Raw genomic sequence first — 18,027 nt, 5'->3', positions numbered from 1 at the left:
GAAAAGGCCACTGGTTTCTTAGTCAGAAGGTTTAAGGGGGTTGTTCAATTTTCATGCAAATGTAAATAAATAAATAAATAAAAAATTGCCAGCCAGTGTAATATTCATCATCTTTGACTGGTTGTTGCATTGCTGGGGTTGCCAAGCACATGCTTGAGTTGTCACATTCAGTTTTCTTTCCATTCCCTTTGATTGTATCAGTCTGGACCAGTTCATACTGCGGCTGTGCTGGCAGTGGCACACTTTTCAGGGAAGTCCTCCTCTCTGTGTGACTCAAGGATTATGAAATGGAAATACACTTGACAGGTGAATAGCCAGTCCCCCCTTCCTAGCACAGCCCTCTCCCATCCAGCTCCCGGTGCCGAGCCCAGCACAGTGTGCTGGTGCTGGGGAGGATGAGCCACGCTCTGGGATGGGGCTGGGACACTGCACGGCCAGCAGTGCAATGAACTGCAGATTTATTCTTCCCTCACAACTTCTGCAGGGGGGAGTTCAGCTGCGTTTAAAGGAAAAGAAGGACTTTGGTCCCGCGTGATCATGATCTGTCAGATTCAACTCTTTATAGTGATGATGTGATTAAAGTGCAGTGTAATTTACCTATGTTGACTTTTCCAGGCATCTTAGTTGCTCCACTTGGATCTCTGAAAGACCATGAAAAAGAAACCAAGAGTAACTCTGAGTGATAAAATATGACTGCCAAGACACAGTGATTCACTTCTTTATATCAGTCTTTTGATTTTCAGCCATGGAAATACATAAAATTGACAGAAATTACTAAAACTCTTAATTTCCCTGATCAAGAAATTTAATAAGACAATATTTCTTATTTATTTTCATCTCCACAAATTTACTTCGGCATGGTTCGCATGCCTTGGATGTTCATTTTCCATATACACTCATGCAGATCAGCCTTACAGGAGCAGACATGGAAGTTTTTGTAAGGTCACACTTAAGCCTGCATGAAGTTTAATAATACTTAAAAAAAGATCCTGATGATACAGGTTTTCACCTCAACTAATCTCATTTTCATGGATAATGTTGGTTTCTAGAAATACTTCAGTCTCAGTCATAGATATTCTATTTCATATCCAGAAGGCATTTCATCATTTTGTAATTATATTTGTAGAGGGATTATTGTGACTATTCAAATTTGCAACTTTTTTTGAAATTGGCATCTTCCTAAAAATGAAACTTGGGAAGTAGGTTTTTTTTAGTATGTTCAATATCCTACTATTTTTTCTCACAACCATGGATCTTCTATGGAATAGAAATTGCTGTTTTGCAAAGATCTCTGCTAACTACTGTCATTACTTGCTAAAATATTGCTCACATCAAAATATGAAGCACAATCAGACTGCATGAAAATAATACTGAAAAGGATAAGTCATGATTTTGCCCCATATTGTGGTTTCATTGATCGCTGCACATTGCTCGACACTGGAAAAACCTGACCCTTACAATGTGAGATGTGTTTTCCTCAACCAGGCCAGTTAGGTTTGCACCTTACAGAGAGAGACAATGCAATCAGCCACAACCAGTTGATCACAATGGAGGGGAAAAGCTTGCATTTTATCTTGTAAATTAATCCTGCCAGAAAATGGAGAAGTATTGGAAACATTTTCCAAGTCTTTACAACAAGCAATGCATAAGTAGAAGAACTATCTTCTCCTCTGGGATTTTGTAAAGGTAAAGACAGTGTAAAATTCCCCTGGTGCATTTATGGACTTGCTCGCTTCTGCTGGTGTTGCTTTGCAAGCCTCTAGCATCTGAAGTTGCAAACAGAAGCAGGGTCTGATCCAGCAGAGGCTTGCCAGGCCAGCTGGTTGTCAAGATCCGGCACTGGCAGAACAGCTACACCAGCGTCCTCTTAAGGAGAGTTTCTTTTCCTCGGTTTAGTGAGGCTGAAGGTGCAAGCCCAAAGCTCAGCCCTGTGCAGGAAGACACGAAATGACTATGGGACTCCCTCCCCGTAGCTTCAGGACTATGGGTCTGACCTAACAAGTGCCAAGAGTCACAGAAGCTCATTTGGGCAGTCAATTACTGCAAAAGCTTTTTTTCACTTCCATGCATACAGCAAAATTGCATCCATGGTTTTAAAGTACTAAAAATAGTAGTAGCTTTATTTTTGCTTTTCATTGGATAACATTACATTCTGAGTTACTCAGTGAAGAACCTGTATATTAAATGCAAATGCATAGAATATAAAGGAGAGTGAATCAAAGCCACTATGAGTATGAAGTTTACTATATTTATATATACATACAAATATATATGGTTTATACACATATGTTATAAATATGTCCTTCCTCCCCTGTTCTGGCAAAGCTTTGTCGTAACTTTGTCTCCAAGTCTGTTAAGTTTTGTTCAGATAACAGCAAGTGTGAGATTAAACAGAGCTTACACCACAAAGAACCTTGGAACTAAAGTATGTGGGATTATTACTTACAAAAAATAATAATTAGAAAGGTCAACCCTTGTTCAAATCACTGATACATTGCAAGATAAGCTCATTTTAGCTATTCTAGCTGTTCTCTGTGCTTTGGTGATCTTTCATCTCTTTCAGTGAAAAAAAAAATATTTGGAGGAATATATTTTCTTCTGTATATCAACTGAGAAAGAAGATGATTACACCTGTTTCTATGTTCTATGGACAGCTCCTTTTTCAGATTGAATCCTATAGTTCAAAAAAATTGAGTACTAGTCCTTTGAGTAGTCTGTCTTCCAAAACCTTACCTTCTGTTGCAGTAGTTACTAAACCTGACAGAATAATATAACATATAAGTAGCTAAATTATTGATGATAGCTTACAGGCAGTAAGGACACTGAATTGAAACCCAGTAACAAAAAGCCTTTGCCACCCCACCATGTTCTCTGTCAAAGTCCTATCAAGAAAGCAGCTGCCAATCTCTTTAATACTGCCCCAGATTCAGTTCAGTATTTGGATGAATACTTTCAACCTAGGACTAAATTTTAGACCTTGCACCTAATTTATTAATATTTGTCACTGGTGACATGTAGCTGATCACATGGGGATGATTCAAATCGGTATTTCCTCAGTGGAGCAGATGACTAGCCATTTTCCTGCCCTTTACAAAGTTAAGTGGAAGTCATGAAAGGTGTAACATAGGAGGAACCCTGGGGATTCTTTTAAGGTTGTGAAGAACAGCTGCACCTTTGCTCTAGCAGCAGGAAATGGAGGACAGGACAAGGCTGCATGTGGCAGCAAGCCAAGTACTGTCACTTTTAATGAAAATCTTCAAGTGCTTTAAGTTTTTTTTTTTTTTCATTTCATCATTAGTCAGCGCTGCCTCACTCATGAAAATCTCAGCTCATTTTGGAGTTAAAGAGGAACTAAAAAAATTCAGTAAACTGCTCTCAACTGGGAACTAAACTCTGGTCCTCTCCTTTAAACCAAGTAGACCAGAAGTCTTACTCACTCAAGAGACGCCATTGATTCAGAGTGTTGCTTCGATCCCAAAACACAGGACACAAAGGTGGGAGGGAGTGTTTTGCTCTTGTACTTCTTGTTTTCTAACCCGGCCAGGACCAGGAAGTACGGAGATAGGTGTAGTGACAATATGTGTTTTAACAGGTCTGCAGAAGCTACTCTTTCCTTTTAGGAACTTTTCCCTCCCTCTGTCTCTTGACTCTCTATGCCACCTGGCAAGATATTCTCTCTCCCCAAGGGCCCATTAGGCATTGCAATACCTGAAATGCATCAAACTTGGCTAGCTCGTGGAATTAATCTGATGATATAAATTCTACGTGCTGAAATATGGGGAGAAGAGGCTTCCAGTTTGAGGCTAAGCAATATAAGATTATGAAAAAGAAAACACATTCATTGGCAAGGATTAAGTGGCTGTGACATAGGAAAGGAATGAAGCGTTGTAGCTGTCCAGTTTTGTACTGTTTACCACAACGATAGTCTCTGGACAGACACTTAGCATTATTGAAAGCTCTGGCATGATTTATCAAGTGACCACAATCTGAACAATGCCTTCTCTTATTGCTGCAATGACATTGAAAATTCATAGCTAATGTCTGTGATTTGTTATCATATGGGTGGATCTGGAAGTTTCTAAGGCTTCTGCTATCTACAATTAATTTTTCCCATCACGACAATCTAAATCCTCCCAAACACAAACAGTTTTGCACATAATTAATTTCAAGCCCTTAAGTTTAAAGACATACTGTTGTGCATGAAGTGAAGCACAAACGTAACTGCAGGGCTGGATCTGGGCCACTGATTCTTTGCCTAGAAAATCTCTGACTCGCTGCAGAGGAGCCCAAAGCACGACCGTTTTGGCCAATACACAAATATTTTGGCTGGGAATGTGGCTGTGACGTCTCCTGAGAGCTATCCCCAGCCTCCTCCTGCTCCCCTCTCCCTTCTGCTCTGCAGGCTGGGGTGAGGACTTCCATGGTATGATCTGCTGGCGAGAGGGGGTGGGGGCAGTGGTAGTGGTGGTGTCACTCTCTGCTCTTGCCATAGCCCATCTGGGAAGCAAAGCCCAGCTGGGGAGCCTTGCCCTGCAGGAAAGTGGCAGGCATTTGGGAAAGCAGGCAACCAGTAAGGCATGGCAAAAGCAGTTATTTTTTAATAACTTATTTTATTTATTTAATCAAGCTTTTCATTTGGCCAAAAATCTCCAAAACAAACACAACCAAAAAAAAACCCCTGGAAATAAAATCTCCTTGTCTGGGGGCATGATTTTTATGTTGTTTCTTAAAAGAGAGGAGAAACAACAATGAAAAAACCACCCTTTTGTTAAAACAATGTGTTCAGTCTGAAAACTAAATTAAACCATATCTCAGAAGACTGTTTCTGCACATTTTCTTTTCTAGGCCTGCTAGTTACTACTGTTTGCACTCCACTTATTTACCTTGTGTCACAAATCAGATAATCACAATATTTCATAAGAAGTAGAAATGAGTCTAAAGCCCCACCTAATCCAGACAGGTGATGTCACTGGATGTGGTAATCTCAGGCCGTCATCTACCATCCTTCTCATAATTCAATTACCATGCCTATTACTTTGTCAACTACGCTTATGCAACATGTATCAAAACCTACTTGGAAAACAGAATCTATAAGTGATTCACAGCTGGGTTGTAGAAAACGGGGGGGGGGGGGCGCAGATGGGAAGGTGTGCAGGGCAGGGAAGGAGGCAGAGGATAAATGGGGGAGAGGGAGGCAGGGTGGTTGGCTGTGCATTTGCGTTCCAGGAAAGCTTTAGAGGTTTTTCTGTGTCAGGTAGGTCAGGCAAAAATTTCTGCCAAGGGTGCACAAGACAACTGCTATGATGCTGAAAGGCAAGTGGTCACAGTGTTGACTCATATTTAACAATGATAAGAATCTAATTAGAAGAAATTGAAATTAATCCAGTCTTCTCTCTGATTTGTCACTTTTTAAAAGAGAGGTTCTTTACATGTTCAGGGAAGTCCATGTTGCATCTGATTAAATTTAGTTTATGCCCCCCTTTTTTATTAACTAAGGAAAGCAAGCATTTTATTTTACATACTAACTTTTATAAGAAAGTCGACATGCTAGAGCACAACTTTGTGGCCAATATTGAATCCTTCTGTTGTGCAGTTGTAGGACACAAGAGGTCCTAGCCAGAGAAGTAGACTGCAAATTAGAAAGCAGTGTGAACACTTCAGCTAGGATTTGTGTGTGAGGTAAAGAGAATAACAGGAGAAATTGTGGGAATCAGATTGATGAACATAATATTAGTTATTTATAAGTACCAAATTATTTTAAGAAAAAAGAATAATAATAATTTGCATCAACAGAGTGTATTATATCACCATAGCACTGGGCAGAATGAATAGCACTAGCTATGTATCTGGATGTCTTATGTCTCCAGTTCCTTTGCTTTCCATTGCTATGGAGGAAAATAAGCAACAGTGACTCCTAAATCTTCGGTTTTGGGCAAGTCCTGCTCCTCACCAAGGTAATAGAAACTGGGCATCACTTAACTCTCCTGCTCACAGTGACCAGACCTCTAGCCTTGCTGCACTGCACACCTCTGAGAAATTTGCACAAAGGCACTAAGTGACTTGCCAGAAAACAGTGACTTCCTAATGTGTTCAGCATTACAGTCTAGGAGTTGCATATTCCCAGTCCAGTACCAAAACTTTAGCTCTGTAGTTTCTTACGGAAATTCTCAAATTAAGAAAACCTGAACCACTACCCAGCAATAAATCAGGTTAGATTTATACATTTTAGAAGACTAGTATCCAAAAAGCTTTCAGTCCGGCCAAAATTGTAATTATTTCTCTTTTACACTCAGTGATAAAGCTGGCTTGAATCTTCTAGCAAGAGAAGATTTCTTAGCACTGTCCTTACACTGTACCCTATAGGAAACAATATTAAAAACCCAAATATGTGTCTTAATTTCCAGCAGACATAAAAGGGTTAAGTTTTTTCAAACAATGCAATAATCAGCTGTAACTACCGAAGGCCACCAGTGCCAAGGCAAGGATGGGATTAGTTGTACCTTCTTCCTTCTTTGTACTGTTTGGGTTGGGAATCCATCCGTTGGCTCACTCTGTTGCATGTGGGGGTGGTCCAGACCATTCAGAGATCCAGGGCTGCCTTGGCACCGGTATGTATGTGAGTGGGTCAGATTATCATGAAACATTTTTAAACTGGTAGGATGCTATGCTCCCTGGAAAGCTTGACTTTATGTGAAAAAGCATGTGAGAGCTGATGGCTTTAAAACATGAGGTCAGCTTGAGAAATCTAGCGTCAAGGTATCTTGCTAAGAAAATCTACTGCTCTGAATCAGAAGGACTTTCTTAGCGCATGAAATCTAGTAGATACCTGTTTATGTTGAAATTATTTCACAGTTCCTGAAACAGGCTTCAGTGTTTGACAAAACACTTCCCTACAGTAGATAGGTGTTGTCTTAGCCACAAAAATGTGTGTAGGTTCATCTGAGATAACTATCCATCTTTTCAGATGCTTATTCACAGGTTTCAAACAGCTCGAAGCTGGGTTTTCTGCCAGTACCTCTGCAGCTGTACCTCTCCAAAATCATAAAACTTGGTAGAAATAGAAAGGCAAAAAAAGGAGAAATGTGGTAACAGAATCAGGCTTTTATTTACTCAGACCTAACCTCATGATGATTGGTGTCACTTCTTCACCTTTGGTAAGCTTTTACTATTCTAAACAGGTCAAATTCACAGAATAACCTAGATCCACGTCCAGAAAATGAATGCACATGGTAACTGGTATTTATTGCTTTTCTTATAATAAATATTTACATGAAAACAGAATACTGTCCAAAAAAATTGCAACGGTATATTGACATTTAATTTTTTTCCTAACCTAACAAATATTATGTGTATTTTTGTGGTATTTCTATATAACCTGCCTTTAGACAAAGAGGGGAAGACTACAGTAGAATACTACTGTTAAGCAGTGTGCTGCTAAAATAATAATAGTAATGCATTCCACAGATATGATTACTGTGCCTGCGCTGTTAAGTCTTGACATTTTCAGAAAGGAAGAGGAATGCAAACAAAATATCTGGTGGGGCAGTGCATGATTCTGGCACTGAAAGCATCTGGAATAACCTGAAATCTAAAGACAAGTAGTTTAAAAACAGAAAAAACCCTGCATATTATGGCTCAGTTTCAGAGGTGTTGACTTTGCATCCAGGACCCTCAGAACCAGATTTAAAACCAAGTTGGGAACAGCACAACTTCTGTTGTTTTCAGAGAGGGGTGCAGAGCAATAACAGCTTGTTAAAATGTGATCCTGGAATCCTGCATATTTCAGCGAACCAGTGCATGGATGAGACTGGAAGGGACCTCTGGCGATCACCTAGTCCAAACCCCCTGCCCAAGCAGGGTCAGTACAGCAGGCTGCTCAGGGCTGTGTTCCGTCTGGTTTTGAATATCTTCATGGGTGGAGACTCTGCAGCCTCACTGGGCAACCTCATCTTCTGTCTAACCGGGTGGGCAGGTTTTCTTATATTTAAGTGGAATTTTCTGTATTTTGGTTTGCGCCCACTGCCTCTTGTCCTTCACCAGGGACCACTGAGAAGGATCTGGCTCTGCCTTCTTTACACCCTCCCACCAGGTACTCGTACACATTATTACATATATTAGTTTACATATATCTCCCACCAAGACTCAAAAGCCCTCATTGCTTCTCCTTCATTAAACCTCCATCAAAGAAGGAATATTCGAAGCCTTGGTAAGTAAGTTTAGTGAAGTAACACTTGTGAAAACAGATGGCTTTTATCATCCTATTTCTGGCAAAGTCTTTCACACTGGGGATTTTATCTCATGCACTATGAACAGTGTCATGCACATGTTAGAATACCCCTGCGGATTGGTTTATGTGGGTATAGCCAGCTGCCAATTCAAACAGTTTGTGACAGAAATGGAGAGGTCTTTTTTGTAGGAGTGATGAGGAACATCCTGTGGCAGTCTGTCTGACTTCACTCCACCAAGATGTTTCCACTCTGAGAGTTAACTGGAAATTAAGAAGTCATGTAATTATATTGGGAGAACAAAGATGGTCCAGGTGCTTTAGAGCACAGTTCTGGCAGAGGACTTGTTTTTAACAAAGAGATTTGTTTTTGTCCAGTCCTCCTTTTTTTCCCTCTTTTTTTAAATTCACCTTCTTATTTTTCCACTCCACTGTCATGGTTTAAGCCCAGCCAGTAACAAAGCACCAGGAAGCTGCTCACACACTCTACCCCCTCGGCCCTGGTTGGAGGAAGAGGAGAAAATATAAAGAAAAGCTCATCAGTTGAGACAAAGACAGGGAGGGATCACTCACCACTTATGGTCACGGGCAAAAGACAAGCTCAACTTGGGGAAAAAACAAAATCAGTTTCATTTACTACCAATCAAATCAAAACAAGGATAATGGGAAGTGAAACCAAATCTTAACACACCTTCTCCCCACCCCTCCCTCCTTCCCGGCTCAACTCCACTCCCGGTTTTCTCTACCTCCTCCCCCCAGCAATGCAGGGGGATGGGGAACGGGGCTTGGGGTCAGTTCATCACAGGTTGTCTCTGCTGCTCCTTCCTCCTCAGGGGGAGGACTCCTCACTTTTCCCCTGCTCCAGTGTGGCGTCCCTCCCATGGGAGACAGTCCTTCACAAACTTCTCCAGCGTGAGTCCTTCCCACGGGCTGTAGTCCTTCATAAACTTTTCCAGCGTGGGTCCTTTCCACAGGTTGCAGTCCTTCAGTCACAAACTGCTTCAGTGTGGGCTTTCCCATGGGGTCATGGCCATCTTCGGGGGTATTAACCATCTCCAGCATGGGGTCCTCCCCAGGCTGCAGGTGGGCATCTGCTCCCCCGCTCCCCTCCATGGGCTGGGGGGGACAGCCTGCCGTCTCACCACGGGCTGCAGGGGCATCCCCTCCTCCAGAGCACCTCCTCCCCCTCCTTCTTCACTGACCTTGCTGTCTGCAGAGGGGTTCCTCTCACATTCCAATCCCACCACTCACTGCAGGTTCCCCTTCTTAAATCTGTTCTCCCAGAGGCGCTACCACTGTCGCTGATGGGCTCGGCCTGGGCCGGAGTTGGATCTGACTTAGAGCCAGGGAAGCTTCTAGCAGCTTCTCACAGGAGCCACCCCTGCAGCCCCTCTCCCACTACTAAAACTGCCACACAAACCCAAAACACCCACAAAAAAGAAAAAAAAGAGTGAAGGAAAGTTTTCCCTTCCTTTGCCTGTCTTGCTGGTTTTTGGTTTTCTTTCCTAAGAGGTATTCCACAGAGAAAGCCTGATTCAGACCTAACAAAAACTAAGTATATAGAGAACAGTGAACAGTCCAGCTCTAACATCACAGGTGACCTCTTTACTTGTCCTGTCCAGAGGCAGGATCAGCTATAGCCAAGCACACAGTTATTTTCTTATCCTGATCTTCAGGGTCTCCAATACTGGAGAAACTATAGTTTATTCCTGTATTTAACAAGAAAGTTTTTTGGTAGCGGTAAAGCTGATACCTGGCTTTGTGCACATAATCACTTAAAACCTTCCTTTCCATGCAATTATGTAGTGAGCCACCAAAATTAAAGACTTCAGGCTAGGTCTATAGCTACTATTTTAAATGCTTGATTTTATCAGCCCCAGCTGTCTCTGGAAGATGAGTCTAAGTCCCACAGCTCTTCTCTGCTCCTTTTTTGGTCTACAACTAGGAGTAAGTAAATCATGTGTGCTGCCCCTAAAAACTCTGATGCTCCTATTATTTTTTACTGTTTCGATCTTGCAGTACAGATTTGTAAAATTACAATTACAAAATTTCTGGCCTGAGGCTGAGGTTAATGATTTGTATGAAAGAACAAACACAGACCACCTCCCAACCCCAAATTTCTCCTCTCCTCTAAATAGTACAGTCATTAATTGTATTTGCCTTCACCATCTTCACATCTTCGTATTTCTTTTGCCTGTTGGAAGCCAAACTTAGCAACACTAACAACTGTTTTCCTCTCCAGCCTGGATGCCAAAACTCTGCTTAGTCTTTGGCATCACAAAGATGTGTTGACTCCATTATGAATAAGCAGTCAAAAGATACAGATTTAAACCAGCAGTCCTCAAACTTTCGGCACCACAAACCACTGTCACCCAGCAGGATGCTTACTGAACAACACTCATACTTCCAGTCAAATATTAATTAAAAGCACTAACAAGCCAATATGGTCATGTTGACTATGTCCATGGATACCAATGGTAGTCTGCAGACCACAAGTATATAAATTAAAAATGAGGAGAATCTCAAGCTTAATTGCCACTTCTGTGTTTCATCTGATTTTATATCCACATTACACAGAACACATCCAACACATGGCATTTGCAGCTCCCAGCCAAACTGGGCTCAGTTTAAAACAAGCACGTGTTTGCTCAGAACTGACCTGCTGTTAACATACTTGCACAATAGGTTGGGTTTTTTTTTTCCTTTTAGTTGATTGGTTTTATAAAGAACATATTTCCATAGCTTAAAATAATTTAAAAAAAAGTAAGACCAAGAGACAATTTTCTTATCCCAGATTTTGCAGAAGATATCATAATGAAAATTATGCGTTTCACAAACAAATTTGAAAAAAACACTCATGGGGTTTGTATTCTTTTCAGTAAGGCATCTGCATTTGAACAGAACAAATTGCCATATATTAGAGGAGTAACCATTGCTAAACAGATGAGATCTTCTCTTTGTAAAATCAGCTAGGTGGCCCAATATGCTTATTCTATACTGATGGGTTTATTACCAAAAATAATTATTATACTATAGATCATGGTGTACATTGTTCCTGGTTCAGGTTTGAGAACATGTATGTTCCAAGAAGAATGAATATATCTGTTGCTTTAACATTTCCTATATTGTTTGCTCCTTCTCCAGTGATGTAGAATTTCCATCTTATTAAAGAAAACAGTATATGAGATTTTTCAGAAGCATTCACTTCTGACTTTGCTCTATTCTCAGAGCAGTTAATATATTCCAGAAAAGTATCAGTCAGAGTAGAATTAAGTGATTTCTGATTGCTTTTGAAAATTCACCCCAGAAGGAAACACTGCCTCTTCAGGTCCCCTGGCATATCATAAAACTGATACTTCCCGATATCATCCATATTTTGGGAATTGTCTGTTAGTGAGAAACATTGCAGTTTCTTGGGGACTGCTCATCTGACTGTCTCAAAGCAATGCAACTCCACTTGGCAATTTACCTCCTCTGATGCCACTGTGCCTGCCTTGTTCTGTGGGAGCTTTCTAGTTGCAAGGATTTGGGCCAAAGTATTCTGAGGTGAGTAGCAGGAAGGGGGAAAATCTCAGTTTTGGGTGCATAAATTTAGACAGCGCAAAGGGGCATGTTTTGTAGCGGTCAAGAGCTTACTGTTTCTAAAAAAACCAGCATCCTTTGAGGCATGACAAACACTCAGCTACCAAGTGTGCAGAGCTAGAAGTGACCACTACAGCATAGATATGCTCACATGCATACACACAGAATCAGAGTTTGCAGTGGAGAAGGATCTGGCTCCTTGCCCACTGCTTTGCTTTTGAGCTCCAACTTCCACAGTCAGCTTCGGCTTGTCACATCACACAGTAGGAACCCCATTCCTCCTGCTTCAATCTTCAGAAACAATATTCAAGCATGATCAATACATTGACTGAAACACAGGACAATTAGTGAAGGGCTTACATGCAGAGACTATAACGTTCTAACAAGCAGTCAAAGTTGAGCAGGGCTAAGTTTTCAAGCAAAAACTTGTATTGCCAGAAATAGCAGACTGAGTGAAATCAAAACAGTTCATGATAATATCTGGACACTGATAAAATAGCATCTGAAAGTGTCTAAACTTAGGCATTTGGCTTCCTTCTATTTTTAAGCTTGAGCTTTTTTCCTTTGTAGCTGACACTTAAATACATATGGAATTAATGGTAAAAGAAATTAAAAAATGTTTGGATTGTAAGTAAAAGCTAGGTGTTGCTCAAAGATTTTTTTTTAAAATAAGTGCCAATCAATGTCTTTTATAATTGAGACAGAATAAATTTAGAGCAGTAAAAATCCAGTTATTTGAGAAAATCAAAGTTCTTAATGAAATAGAAAAAAAATAATCCTTAGCTTTAAGAAAAATAAATATTTTACCCAGGTGTAGTCAACCCTGTTACCATTGGTATAACATAGTTTTCCTTTCACAATGCCTCTACAACACTATGTAATGGTCCGTAGAGATTTTCCAGTCCTATAATCATGATTATCATTGCAAGAACTTAAATTGGCACTGAAATAAGAGCAGCCAGAAAGTAAGAATAAACAAATGAAACACCTGCACTCTTTAGCATTCATCAAGTGCTATTGTTTTCCACGGGTCTTTCAAATTAGTTGAAATTACGTTTTGACCATCTGTCTTTCCCTCCTGTCTATCACTGTGTAGTGCCCCACACGCAAACACACCTCTTTTTTACTTTGGCCAAGCAAAGGCACTTTGTTCCTGAGGAAGTAAAACTATTTCATGTTTCTCAGCTGGAAAGGATCTAACACCATCACCATCTGAAGTCCCTACAGCGCTGTGGATTGATTAAGTAACACATACTGTAACAATCTCACACAGAAGAGCAAATCCCTGTTTTTTATCATGCAAGGTGGTTAATGTATACATTACAGGATTTTTTTTCCTCATGTTTGACAAAGTAAAGAGAGTTTGGTCCAGATATCTGGCTGTGTCTCTGCAGAGGGCAGAAAAAGTTGATGTAAGACTTAGTAGAACACTCAGTCTGCTTTTCCCCATTCAAAATCATGCTCTTCCAAGCTTTCTTACTAAATTATTTTACTGTTTTCATAGAAAAATTGAAGGGGGTAATAAAAGTAACTTCTCTGTAATGTTTCATATTCGTTACACTACTTTAAGATTTAGTTGATGAGGCGCTATTGAAACTTGCCCAGTCCCTTGGCTTGGACCTCAGATGCATAAAATTTAATTTTTAGTTCTGTGTCTGCCGCTGAGGTTTTTTCACAGCCAGGCATACTTTGGGTTTAGTATCTTCATAAACAAGATGCATTTTGAATTAGTCTCATCATTTTTTACAGTGCAGGAGAAATGGAGAGGGGAGGAATTTCATTTCAATTTGATGTAATATTTTGAGTCAACACAAAATATTTTTTGTTGTTTTGCCAAAAAAAAGAAATCATATTCAGCTGTGAGTCAAGGCGAGCCACAACCTCCCAACTATTTTATTCTGGCTGTTACACTGAAAGAAATTCATTAATCACTCAGAGGTATGCTGCTGTAAACCACAGGATGAGTGGCCATTTGTTTTTTTGTTTTTGCACTTCTTTGGTTGCAGAGAGAGACAGTGCGTTTCTCCTCCATGTCTTTTTCTCTTTTTTTTTTTTTTTTTTTTTTTTTTTTGTGAGCGTATTGCTATTGATACCTGCCAAAACCAGCGCCATGCCTTAGCAGTATCACATGTCACTGGCAAAAGAGTTCTTGTACGTCCTGCCCTTTGGTTCCGTATTCAACCTAAATCAACAAAGGAAATATTCGTTCAAGGTATTTGCAGTTGCAGTTCAGGGTTCCTGCTTCTTTGTGCTTGCCATCTATACGTTTACGTCTTTGGAAAAAGCACGAGCTCACCAATGCCAAGGTTGTGCTGGGCATCTGACATGCACCGTGTAGCTATCACTCAAACTACTTAAATATAAAAGTGTTTTACAAACCTAAGTTTCAGGTTATTATGTTTAACCCAAATTCTCAGCCATTTCTGAGTATTTCTGAAGATTTACTGTGTTGCAGAAATCACATTTTAAAATCTTAAAAGCTTTTCCAAAATGAATTTTCCAGCCTCAGAGTAATCCTTGTCATTTCAACTGGTGTGAAGTGATTTTAACTCCATAGTCGTAGGATTTTATGCCTGTTTCCACAGGTATAACTGGTGATACTGAATGTGCAGTAGTGGAAAATCACATGCAATGAACTCTGCATCATGTCCCCAACAGCTGAAGGACAGAAAACTATGTAATGAATCCCATCTTTTGAATTAGCAAACATGAAAGAGCCGAGTCACATTCTGATCTCTGGGATGCCAGTGTGAAGTGAAAGAAATTATAGTCTCAAAAACAATACCATGCCATATGTAGCAGATCAAATTCAACAATTCTTTATGATGAAGTTAGCATGCAGGGGGAAATTCAGACTTAATTCACCATCTCCCCACAGCTTCAAACACCAATGGAAACAAACTGTATATCCCACCACAATTAGAAATGGAAAACAATGTGTTTCATGAATAACTATGTAATTTCTTAAATTACTATAAAATTAAGTTAAGCTTTACATTCATTTAGATTGCACTTATTTTATTGCAAAGTTTTCCATGCCTTTTCTGATCTAATTTCATTTTCTGGAATCTGATGTGGGAGTAAGACATCCCAGTTGAAAAACAATAACCAAACAAAAGCTGAGGAAGAAGTTGCCTTTTCCATTTGTTAGTTGCAAATAAGAGCTGTTATGCTGTTATCTCCCCAGTGAGGACAGCCTTGTGTGGTCAGCTGAGGGACAAGCTCTAATGATTTTATGAAAGCTCTAATGATTTTATGATTTTATGCAAGCTCTAATGATTTTATGATTTTCATGGCTTGCTTTCTTTTTTGCCCAGTCTAGAGGTTAAACAATGTAGCTCCCCAGCAATCTTAAGAGTGAAATGCAAAGGATTAAGAGTCTGACAGGATGCAATATGCTCTGCAATTATTGCAGGGAAAAAAAAATCTTTTTAAAAGCCAGACATTTAGATTAGGTAAAAAAAAACCAACCCAGCACACGTCCACCATTCCTTTGGATGATCATAGTGTCAGCTTTCTGTGGGGGTTTTTTGTTGTTTTCAACCACCATCTTTCCAGAAAAGAGCTCTACATGCATGTTTGGTTTCCACTAGATTCAGTGATGTTTCTGGACAACTATTTCCTCAGACTTGTCCTGATTCTTATGTCTACATTTATTGTTCCCTCCTATTTCCTAAGGGTCAGTTTTCCACAAGGTGTTTACTTTGCAGTCTAGTGAAAGAGTGGTGGAGCCTGATGGTGGCACTGTCACTGAAGGGAAAACTGGGTGGGTCATGGGACATGGAGATGGCTTTTCAGTGGGATGGATCTGCAGTGCCTCTCACTTTACGGGCCTGAAAACACCAGTTAAGTTCCCTGAAGAGAGCAGAAAAACCCAAGAGTCAGAGCTTGAGCCTTTTAGATGACAGGCATTGTTTCCTGTATCTTTTTAGCTTTTTACATTCCTGCCTTCTAACACCACGACATTCCTGTGCATCCAAGAGAGCCCGGCATGTGCATAGATTGCAGGGAGTTTTGCTCACTCTAACAACAAATTTAAAATATTGGTTTTGACACACAGATACTGCAAGAGCTCTTGTCACCCTCATCTCTTACATGATCCTATTGCTTGTATGGCAGTGCTCACCTCCTCAGTCTCATGTGCCCAGCTTCCCTCCAGTCGTGTGTACCTAATATCCTGCATCCCCATCCCTGTCTGCAGTTTGGTCCTACTCCACTCAAACCACTAGAGTCTCTGCCCCCTTCTCCCTTTTCCCTAAGTTTTGTGAGCGAAAGAATACATCTGTGACTGGGACCCTTTCAGGACAACTGTTACAGTAAGGGAAGATGCTGCCTCTTAATGCTTTCCTCCTCTCTTCCTTCATGTGGCATTAGGTAATGGTGAGAAAGGTGGAGAGATGTGAAAGCTTGAATCTCCAGCATCAGAAGGTGACAAAAAGGCTAGGCAACTAATTAAAATGTATCTTTCCCAGGGGAGGCTGAAATCCTTGAGACCTTATCTTTACATGTCACTACTACACGGTTTCCAGCTCCAAACAAAATCTTCCCATGGAGTTCCTGAGAGGTGGCAATGCTGTTTCTACTGTTTCTCTGCTGTTTGTCCAGTGGAGATGGACTGATATGCACCAGTCACAAGTCTGGCTTAGCTGGTGTAAGGAAGTCAAGATCAATCTTCTCAATGTATATTTTGTCATTTTGTAGATCCCACTGAATTCTTCAAATGCAGTTCCGCTATCTAAACACATGCCACAGTGCCCACACATCAGATGGACATGGAGATATAAGGTCCTCCAGTCATCACCAGTCTCTAGATACCAAAAGGGGCTAAGGAAGAGAAGATTTTATCATCATACTCTACCAATTCCATAAATAGAAGGCTTCACTTGATGCTGTTTTCAATTGGTCTCTTTTCCAGAGCAATCATTTTTGAGCAAAACAAAACCAAACCCAAAAGAGAGCCCAGAAAAAAGAAGAAACATTATCTCACTTGGTTTTGAGTCAGCCTCTCCAGAGTCCTCAGGGAGCAGAAGAGCAAACAAGACTATGTTCAGAATGTTCCCGTTCCTGAGCTGGGCTAAAACAAATACACTGGAGCAAGTAAAAACACATTCAAAACAAATCCAAAAGCAAACGTACCCCCTGAAAACCAGGACACTGACTGGGGCTACAAGGCAGCCAGCAAAAACAGGGAAAGATGTTCTTTTAAACCTACAGGGTGTACCTCTCAGCACAGATAACAGAAATGGATGTCAACAAGCACTGCTCTGCTTTTGACAGGTAGTGTTTTAATAAAAGTACCTAGTTAACTCCAGACAGCAGCTCCCTATATGAATTTGGGTGTAGCAGCTGCCTTTAGGGATGTAACTGACTCAGCAAAGAAAGACCACACAACTCAGAGAGCTTGTGAGCTGCGGGCTGCATCCCACATGGAGGTCTACCAGAGTTACCTCCTTGGATTCAAGGCATCCAAACAAAGAGCATGCTGGCAGTGCAATGAGCATGTATCAGTTTGTATTGTAATTGGGTACCAGATATTCAGCTGAGAGTAAATGGAGCATGTAGACCTGTTAAAGCTACAGTTATGTGGAACTGGGATGGAGGATACATGTGCTATGAGGTGGAGACCAAGGAGAGAAGCACTTTCTTCTTCACCACTGAACTAATGTCGTGAGTTGTGAGAAGACAACCTAAGTGACTCCCTTGTCAATTCTGTGGGTGCTTCCAAAAATTATTTTTTTTTTTTTTTTTTTCTGCAAGGAAAGCTGACCAAGCACATACACTGTCTGTGTATTTCAATATTTCACATAGTGGGCTTGCAGTTTGTTTGTTCAGTTCTCATCCACCTATACTTAGTGCACCATCTGAGCTTTGAAGAAACTACTAGGTCATATCAGTAGCTGGTGTGAAATGGCAGTGGAGGCTTCACTGAAGCTGAAAGAGCTATTTTTGATTTACACTAGCTAAGGATATTTCCTAGCTAACAAAAGACATGAAGGAAGGAGGTGTGTGATTCAGTGGTCACAGTTTAGTCTCCACAGTCATTGCAGTAAATATTTAAGTACCTTCTCTTCCACTGTTAATCTGCTTTCATTTAATTTTATGAAATATCAGTAAGTGGTAATTCATTTTAAGAGCTGCTTTGCTTTCCTCAGAATCATGGCATGTATGCAAATGCAGAAAATGGACTGCAACAGGCCTCCTGACCCACCTCCTGAATTTGA

The sequence above is a fragment of the Aquila chrysaetos genome, chromosome Z (assembly GCF_900496995.4).
Source record: "Aquila chrysaetos chrysaetos chromosome Z, bAquChr1.4, whole genome shotgun sequence".
Taxonomy (NCBI): domain Eukaryota; kingdom Metazoa; phylum Chordata; class Aves; order Accipitriformes; family Accipitridae; genus Aquila; species Aquila chrysaetos.
The sequence above is the reverse complement of the archived record's forward strand: the minus strand, read 5'-3'. Positions refer to the sequence as shown.